General features: G+C 42.6%; 1 long non-coding RNA gene across 1 annotated transcript; it reads right to left on the bottom strand.

Moving 5' to 3' along the window:
• Positions 1–7,164: 7,164 nt before the first annotated feature.
• LOC123081951 (uncharacterized) lies at positions 7,165–8,250 on the bottom strand. Its single transcript, XR_006438866.1, has 2 exons — positions 7,689–8,250; positions 7,165–7,603 (listed from the first exon to the last, which is right to left on the bottom strand). It is a non-coding gene; the product is annotated as an uncharacterized lncRNA (long non-coding RNA).
• Between the last annotated feature and the right edge of the window lie 1,815 nt (positions 8,251–10,065).

The raw sequence follows: 10,065 nt of genomic DNA, 5'->3' as shown, positions 1-10,065 counted from the left end.
TCCTCATCAGATGAGTCATGGCCTTTGACGGGACTCATTGTCCTCGTCAGAATGCGATAGACTGTTCTGGGCACATAGAATGAGTCCTTTACGAGCAATTTGGTCCTTGGGGCTTGATTGGGCTTCAGAGGCTTCATTAACACTTGCATGTAATGAGCAGTGAGTTCAGGTTCTTGGTACAGGCAGCGAGCTCCTTCACTGGGTGGACTGATGGGCAGGCGTGAAGCAATTCAGAGGGCGGTGCCGTATAATGAATTTTTTCGGTCATCCAGTCCAAGACCCAGGAGTTGATATCTTCAGGATCACCTGTGATATGCCGTGTAGCGTAGAACTGAAGAATAAGCTCTTCATTCCAATCAACAATGTTAGAGAAAAAGTTGAGGAGGCCTGCGTCATGAAGCACACTGAGCACAGGAGTGAAACAAGTCAATGATTCCATGTCCACATGAGGAATATGCTCATGGTAGAAGATTTTGTCCTTGTTGAAAAGTAGCCTGGCTGGCAGTCCACAAGCGCTTCCTCCTAAGACGAGCAGAGTCATAAGGATTGTAGTCAGTGAAGAATACATGCTCGCCAAAGAAGTCATCAGCCTTGAATTTTTTTCTTTGAGAAGGGATTCTTTGGCTTGGGGTGAGGAGTGTCATTCAATTGCATCACAACCTCAGTGATCTCAATCTCAGGTACCACGGGCCGAGGAATTTCAGGTACTTCTTCAGTGGCAGCCTGGGACTTCAATTCTTCATTTACATGTTCATCAGCACTAGTGGCTGGAATTTCTTCATGGATGGACGGAGTTGCATGAGGTTCTTCAGATCCCATTTGGACTTTAGTAGTTACTAGGGACTGAGGAATTTCTTGAAGAGGTGTGAACAGAGGAGAGTTGGGGTGTTGACTTTCCCAAAAGTCATCATTCAGCACTGGCATGGTGCATCCAATGTTCACATCGACTTCTTCATCCATTTCTTCAACGCCGGCCTCTTCAGCAGTGAACTGAGGCATGAGAGATGAGATAACTAGGGTTGAAGGGATTTCATCCACTTCAATTTCTTCATCCAACTGCTCCGACAAAGCAGCAGAGGGATTCTCTTCATCGGATTCACTTGGAATTACATATTCTTCATCAGAAGGAACAAGGTCCTTTGATGGCATGGTTGAGATAGGAACAACATCAATTGGGTTGGCAAATGAGCTAGTCAACAGCTTCATTTTCTTCGGGGCTAAAGAATCTGATGAAGTTAATGCCTTCCTTTTCTTCATTGATGCACGCTCTGTAGCCTTGGTCTTCTTCACACCTGATGCAGATGGAAGGATCGAAGTTGGTGTAGGCGCAGGAGGAGCAGACGAATTTGGTTGAATTTCTTCAGGTGCAACTGATGCAGTTGCCCTGACGTCTTCACTTTCTTTGGGCACAACAATAGTGGTTGCCCTGGCAGTTTCTTCAGCGGCTGGAATGCAGTCGTCAGCCCTGGAATTAGCATTTTCTTCAGCAGCCTGATTGTCATCAGCGATGCTGGCATTTTCTTCGATAGGCTGAGCAGATGCTTCAGCTTGAGGAATTTCTTGTTGCGTTGGGGCTGCAACATTTGAAGTGAAGTTGTCAGCGAGTCTCACAAAATGAACCTTGGCTCCCAGCCAATCAGCATGGTATGCGTCAAATTCATCACTGAGTTTCTTGATCTCAGACTTTATATTGACGAGTTCTTTAGTTGTCATAGAGACAACGTTTTTCTTCAGGTAGCGCTCCTTTTTGTACCGCGCTTTCTTGATCTGCCTGGCCTTCTCAAACTTCCATTTTTCTTCTTGTATGAAGTGAGTCAACATATGACTTTGGCCAGGAGTCAGCTTGAAATTAGGCATAGGACTATTTGGGTCATTGTGCCATAGGTCAATGTACTCAAGGATCAACTTTGGATCCAAAAGCAGAGGCACACTTGTGCCCTTGGCTCTAGCGGCCTTGACCTCCCTGTCTCTGATGATTTATGCAAGTTCATCATCATCAGCTTTGTCTTCATCTGACGGCACTTGAAAAGAGACCTGCTTCTTTTGAGGACTTGGTCGAGAGCCTCGTCCAGCAGTTGCCTTGGTCTTCAACAGAGTGGGACCAGTTGAAGAATGCAGTGGTGCTGAGGAACTAGTAGATGCTCCTGAGGCAATAGACATGCCCGTCGTCCTTTGGCACGTGGCGAGATGCGTAGGTGCTGAGGATTTGGTCGGAGCAGCTGAGGATTTTTAAGTGGGAGCAGCTTGAGGAGTTGGCCGTGAGGGCTTTGAAGCATCTGGTCCCGAGGGCATTGCTGAGGAACTTGGCCGTGAGGGCATTGATGGTGAAGCACTTGGCTTGTGAGCAGGCTTCTTTGGCATGGCCTTCTTTGGCTTGCTTGCAGAGGCCTCAGCAGTGGTAGTAGCAGCAGCAGAGTCTTCATTGAATTTCCTCACTGCTTCTCTTGCTTTTCAAGCCAACTTGGCCTGGCGCTTGGCCCATTCATTAGGATAATCCTCACCGCGCTTGAGGCTGGTGGGATCTGCTTCTTGGCCAGGTGCCAACGAAGGTCTTGGGCATGGAGGATTGAGAGCGAATTTCTTCATGTACTTGGGAGTAACATACATGTACTCCCTCCACTCTCTTGCCATCTCCTCTCTATTCTTTGAATGCGCACTTTGCGCTCATTCTTGGTTCCATTTCCATGAGTGGCCTCATCAGGAGTGCAATAGTCCTTGTATATGTCATCAGGGATCTCAAAAGCAATATTGACCTCACGCCTCTTTCCTCCCTTCTGTGGCTTCTTTCCATCAGCCATTTTCTTCAGATGAGGAATTTGAACAATGTAATTCTGTGAAGATGTATGCAACTTTTCTTTGAGGAACGCTGCAAATGAGTTAACTCGATGAGAACCTAGTGATTTAGCAGCTGACATGAGTACCTGTGAACAGAGTATAGTTGCGAGAAATATGGAGAGGTCATATGCGTTCTGAGAGGTTTTTCAAAAAGGAGCAAGTTTGAGGAATTTGACCAGATGATTCTTGAAGAATTTCACTAAGCGTTCTTTGTCTTAGGTTCCAGAGATGTATAGATCGAAAATCCACATATTTGAGGAATCTTGAAGAAAAATATAGCTTAGAGAAATGAATCAAGAACAGATGACATGTGAGGTGTTCAGTGTGTGATGAGTTTGAAGTATAAACACCTTTGAAGATTTTGTAGTTATCATTTGAATCAAAGAGGGCAGTAAAAGTAACTTTTAATTACCCTGGATGAAGAAAAAGACGAACTAAGAGGTGTAGATGTGAAGTTCGTCAGTTTAGATCTTCCACGCCCTAACTTGGTAGAAGAAGACAGCTACGGCGGCGGCCGAGTGACGAAATCCGCAGCCGGCGCGAGTACGACGGTGACGAGGTTGAGGCAGTGAAGCTCTTCCTCACCCACGACGATGAAGTAGCGGCGCCGCTAGGGTTTGAGAAGCTCGAGCTGGAGTGAGAACGAGCGGAGTAAAAGTGAAGTGAGGAAGGGAAGGGGTATTTATAGCCACGGTGAAAAAACTGTTCATCCGAAGAAATTGGACGAACGTGCCCCTGACCCTTCTCATTCGACTGACATGTGTCACCCACTTACTGAGAAGTGGAGATCGTGTGAGATCGTAGTTGAATGGATAAGTGTTGTCGTGGGATGTGGAACGATTTGAGCGACAAAGCCAAAAATTTAGATAAGATAGGTTTTAAAGTTCCGTTCGCAATTTCTTGAGCTGACAAGGACATAGTGAAGATTTTGAATGAGTTTCAAATAGAACGCACATGAAGAATTTGTGAATAGATTGGGTTGAGTTTAGCAGAGAGGGGGAAGGGTCCGATCACATTCACTTAGCGGGACAAGCAACTTGAAGAAATAGCAATAAGTGAATGCTATACAGGACATAAACTCATATATATATATATATATATATATATGTAGTGAAGAAAAACGACGGAAATGGTGAAGACAATGCAAATTGAAAAACAACTGAGGAATTCAAAGAACTGGGGAAAAGCTCAATTTAAGATTTTCAACATTTTGTGGTGGCGTGACCCACCGTATAAGAATGATGATTTCAGACACCGCATACAATTGTCGTAGGGTTCTGAGAATCAAATTCTTTGTTAATTTCTTCACACTTAGAATGTTAGTCTTCATTGATTGAAGAAAAATGTTTCTTCATGTGTTGCACATCTAAGTTATTAGTTTTGCATAAGTGTTAGGGTGGGTGTCCTTTTCAAAGAACATTCGAAGATTTTAGGATATTTAGCTCACACCGCAACTTGCTAAATCTCTTCTCATCCAAGGGCTTAGTGAAGATATCGGCTAGCTATTCTTCGGTCTTCACATGCTCAATAGAGATGTCGCCCTTCAACACATGATCACGAAGAAAATGATGACAAATCTGAATATGCTTTGTCTTCGAGTGCTGAACTGGGTTATGAGCAATCTTGATGGCACTCTCATTGTCACAGTAGGGTGGCACATTCTTCACGTTGACTCCGTAGTCCTTGAGAGTTTGCTTCATCCATAGCATTTGAGCACAGCAAGAACCAGCAGCAATGTACTCAGCTTCAACACTAGACAGTGATACGCAATTCCATTTCTTCGAGGACCAACAGACAAAAGATCGTCTAACGAAATGGCATGTGCCATATGTTTACTTGCGATCCACACGATTACCAGCATAGTCAGAGTCTGAAAATCCAATGAGATCAAAAGCCAAGCCCTTGGGGTACCATAATCCAAGTGTTGGTGTGTGAGCTAGATATCGAAGAATATGCCTCACAGCCTTATGGTGTGATTCCTTTGGTGTAGCTTGAAATCGGGCACACATGCAAACACTAAGCATAATATCTGGCCTAGATGCACATAGGTACAATAAAGAACCAATCATGGAGCGGTATACCTTTTGATCGAAGTCAATACCATTTTCATCAGTGCATAGATGGCCATTTGTGGGCATTGGGATTTTGACTCCTTTGCAATCTTGCATGCCGAATTTCCTCAGTACATCCTTGAGGTATTTCTCCTGAGATATGAATATGCCATTGCGCTGTTGAAGAATCTGAAGACCTAAGAAGAATTTCAATTCCCCCATCATAAACATTTGATATTCTTCACTCATCATATAGGCAAATTCATCACTGTAACGTTGGTCAGTACAGCCGAAAATGATATCATCAACATAAATTTGGCACACAAACAATTCACCATCATAAGATTTAGTGAAAAGAGTTGGGTCAAGTGAACCGGGTTTGAAGCCTTTCTTCATGAGGAATTCCTTCAAAGCATCATACCACGCCCATGGGGCCTGCTTGAGGCCATAGAGGGCCTTATTGAGTCTGAAGACTTTGTCAGGATGCTTTGGATCTTCAAAACCTGAGGGTTGAGCAATATACACTTCTTCCTCAAGCTTACCATTGAGGAATGCACTTTTCATATCGATTTGATATAAAGTGATATCATGATGGTTAGCATAAGCAAGTAATGTGTGAATAGCTTCAAGTCTAGCAACAGGTGCAAAAGTTTCATCGAAATCAATTCCTTCAACCTTTGTGTAGCCTTGAGCTACAAGCCGTGCCTTATTCCTCACCACAAGGCCATTTTCATCTTTCTTGTTGCGATAGATCCACTTTGGGCCGATGATATTGTGCTTGCATGGATCTGGACGTTTGACCAATTCCCAGACGTTGTTGAGCTTGAATTGATGTAATTCCTCTTGCATAGCTTGAATCCACCCAAGCTCTAGAAATGTTTCATCTACCTTAGTGGGCTCTATGATAGAGACGAAAGCAAAGTTCCCACAAAAGTTAGATAAATGTGAAGCTCTTGAGCGTGTGAGAGGACCTGGAATGTTGTTGTCGCTGATGATTTTCTCAATTTGCACTTCATTTGCGACGCGAGGATGAGCGGGTTGTCGTTGAGGAATTTGATCAGCATTTTCTTCAGCACCATTTTCCTCAGGTGCATTAGCATGACGTTCTTGATGCTCTGGAATAACTTCTTCAGCTGATTCTTCAGTAGGAATGACATCCTCTGTAGCCTCGAGCTTAATAGATTCCTCAGGAAGTATTTCATCTGTCACAGGAGGTAGGTGCTCTCTTTGCGAGCAATTAGACTCATCGAACCGCACATCTACAGTTTCAACAACGTTGTGATGACAGGTGTTGAAGACTCTGTAGGTGTGCGAGTCCTTACCATAACCGAGCATAAAACCTTCATGTGCTTTCGGTACAAATTTAGAACTGTGATGAGGATCTCCAATCCAACATTTAGCACTAAAGACTTTGAAATAACTCACATTGGGTTTCTTGTCAGTGAGAAGTTCATATGCTGTCTTCCTGAATAATTTGTGAAGATATACCCTGTTGATGACGTGGCACACTGTATCAATTGCCTCAGGCCAGAAGCGAGGAGGCGTCTTGTACTCATCAAGAATAGTGCGGGCCATCTCAACAAGAGTCCTATTCTTGCGCTCCACAACGCCATTTTGCTGAGGAGTATAAGGAGCAGATAACTCATGAGTAATACCAAGTTCATCAAGATAGTCATCAAGGCCACTGTTCTTGAACTCAGTTCCATTATCACTCCTGATGTGCTTGATCTTCACACCAAAGTTAGTTGAATCCCTTGAGGAAAATCGTTTGAAGACTTCCGACACTTCAGTTTTGTAAGTGATAATACGGACCCATGTATATCCAGAGTAATCATCAACAATGACAAAGCCATATAAAGATGCAGCATTGGTAAATGTGGCATAGTCACACCACAAGAAATCTATTAATACATGACGGTTCTAATCTGTCATGGACCGATGAAAAACTTTCATGTGTGATCGTTCATGACGGACACGAATTCGTCATGTATACCGCATCATAATTTGACCTCCTACCATCCATGATGGTCCTTGGCCATCATGGATTTGCTTTGCACGTGCTTAACGAACGAGCTTGTTAACGGCGTTAACATGTTTGCCATGTCATCAGTTGACATGGATCTAATATTGCAGCCCATGTAGTAATCAGCCCAATTGAAATCTTGGCCCACTAAATTTCAACTACGTCTGGTGGCACATATAGTATCAGACCAATTAAAAGTTCGGCCCATTAAATTATGGTCCATCCAAGGCCCACTAATTCACTCCAAGCAATATGTTTTGTCAGAAAAATATATCTTTATTTATTAAATAAATAATCATTACATAAAATCTCAGGGAAATACACATGTACAGAAGAAAAAAAGATCAAACTCGTCTGAACACACTCGTCCGATAGCTAATCCAACTGTATGCTACTGCGTAGACTTGCCAACGGATGGTTGGATATAGCATGTCAAAAAGGATCCCTAAAAACTTGAAATTACAAACATCGGACGGAACACTAGGCTACTCGTCCATCTCCAACTCCTCAAGCACTGGTGGCGCTCGTCATGCATCAAGCAGGGTTCATCCCCGTGCCTTTGTTGCCGCAGATCCGGCCGTACCCACTGAAGTCATTAGAGGGAGAGACCATTTTTGCAACCATCTCACCACGAACCATGCTCCTTAACGACACCCTGTCTGTACCGATGAAGACTCCATAGAACATGTACTACCTGCATGTCCAGAAACCATAAGAACGTCTTGGAATGTCAGAAAAGAAAGGGATGCAAAAATCAAAAGCAATAGTGGGAGAAGGACCTGGTGGTACATGCTGCTCATAGCCTGCCAAGGTCGGTGAATATGACAAGGCGAGGGAAGTGGCACCGGTGGAGACAAAGGAACGACACCAGGCTTAGTACCGTCCGCAGATCGTCGCAGGCGCGCAGCCCCTGGCCTCCACAGATCCCTCAAAAAACAGAGAATATGAGATCCCGCCCGTCCGATGCGGAGGACTCCACCTCGAGCATGTATGTACTCATTGCACCAGGCCCATCCAGCTTTGGCACGCACACGAGGGACCTGCTAGTCCCTTGCAACAAGATGGGCACCATCCACAACAACGGCACCGGTGACGTCGCCGTCAGGGCCGTCCCCGCCTGCGGGATGAGGCTATTGCTGCGGTGGCAGATGGCCGTGGATGGCGAGGTTGAGGCAGCCGCCAGCCTTTTTCGTGTAGTGGCGGCGGCCACGGATGGGGAGAGTGGAGGATGGGGGATCTGAAAGAGGCCAACTGAGATCCACTTCCTCCAAGTGGAATAGAAACGGTCGTCTCGTGGTTGGACGGAAGGAAACACAAGAAAGAGGGAGAGGTTTCCTTGCCGTTGGATCTCAGGGGTATAGACGGTATGGATCTGCGATCCGTGGGATATTCAATCAACCAATCACAATGCAGCTTCGGCCTCACGCTGGATTGCCATGTTGGCTGCAAACTTAGGTGGGCCTCTATTGACAGTAAGGCCAGCGTGAAATTCAGTTTTTTTATTCAAATAACCAAATAAGGCATCCTTGTTGAGTAACTTGGAAAAGGAATTATCATATATATCACAATAAAATTTTAATGTAAGATTCTACATGCAAGTTGTTTTGTAGGATATTGTATAAAATGAATTTCGGCGTGTCTATTGAAATTAGTTCCAGTTTGACCTACATATATATCAAGTAAGGTTGAAAACATTGCCGGCCCGTTTCCTCTAGAAATCATATATTCTTAGTGGTGTATATTCGAGTGTAGAAAAAAAACTATTGTCAAACGAGGAAGCAACTGACACTTTTCCATCAAACCCAAATTGTTCCTTCTCGAAACCATGCGGGCAAACATTTTACTAGAACCTCTGAGGTTATATGATATGAGGGCACCATGCCAAATATTTTTCAGACTTCATTTGTATTATCCGAAATTACGAAAACAATAAACTCCATGTTCAGGGTTAAGACCTGGCACCCTTGTATTTCGAATTCCTTCATTTGGATAGGGCCAAAACATAGACTCAAGAACACAAACATGATTTTTCAAATAATTGGCACCAACTTTTTCACTCAATTGTAGTTCAAAATTGAATTATATTCATTAAATGCCTAGAAATGCACTAAATGACTTACATATAGAAAACTGGCACTGAAAATGCTAAATTTTTTGCATGGATCGTGTAATGGTGTATGTTGAGTGTAGAAATAATTCAAGGCCAACTGATGAAGCGGCGGTTGCTTCGCCTCCAAACCTCACCCGTTATCTCTTGGAACCTAAATTCTTTTCCGAAGATTGTCCGGTTTCTAAGCACCATACATCACAACTTTTGTGAAACCTCTAAAATTTTCGCCGCGTCCTCCAAGTGTCGTATGAGAGCAGCATGCCAAGTTTCATGTTTTCCAGACTTTGTTACCATTTTTTAGTATTAATTAACCAATACACTCCATTTTCTTTGGTAAGGGCAAAAACATATATAAATAACATTTGAACCATATCAAAATGCTAAGCACCTAGTTTCGGACATGTGAGGTCGAGGGCTCGAGTCCGGGCTGGAAGCCTTTTTTTTAGTTCAGCAAGTACTAGGGCACAACATTTAACTAAGACAGCCAAAAAAAGTGTTTGTGCATTTGAAAAAAGCATTCGAAAAGCATTCACGTGTTTTAGAAAACTATGGGTGTATTTTTTGAAAAAAAAACTTCAAATAATTGACAACGTGTATTTCCTAAAAAATGAATATTCTTCTAGAAAATATTCAGATATTTTTAATACATTTCTAAAATTTATTATTATTACAAACATATTTTAAATGCATACTATTTTTAATAATTGTGTATTTTTGAAAAAATATAACGAAGATACACAATAACTGTGGGTGAATATTCGTACTTTAAAAAATCACATTTTCTATGTAATGAAATATAATAAATATTCAACGAGAAAAGCCAAAAGAAAAAATAAAATGAATTTTGAACTTCTCTTAGATTTATTTTTCAATGGGAAAAGCCAAAAGAAAAAATAAAATGAATTTGAAAACTAATTATATGAAAGCAGCAGTTGATAATATAATTGAGCAAAAATGTAACCATCTTATAAAAAAATGTTGAACAAATTGTCATTTTTATAATAGTTTGTTGTGTAGAAATACAATCATGATACCCAATAATTGTG

This window comes from Triticum aestivum, chromosome 4A (assembly GCF_018294505.1).
Source record: "Triticum aestivum cultivar Chinese Spring chromosome 4A, IWGSC CS RefSeq v2.1, whole genome shotgun sequence".
Taxonomy (NCBI): Eukaryota; Viridiplantae; Streptophyta; class Magnoliopsida; order Poales; family Poaceae; genus Triticum; species Triticum aestivum.
The sequence above is the reverse complement of the archived record's forward strand: the minus strand, read 5'-3'. Positions and strand labels throughout refer to the sequence as shown.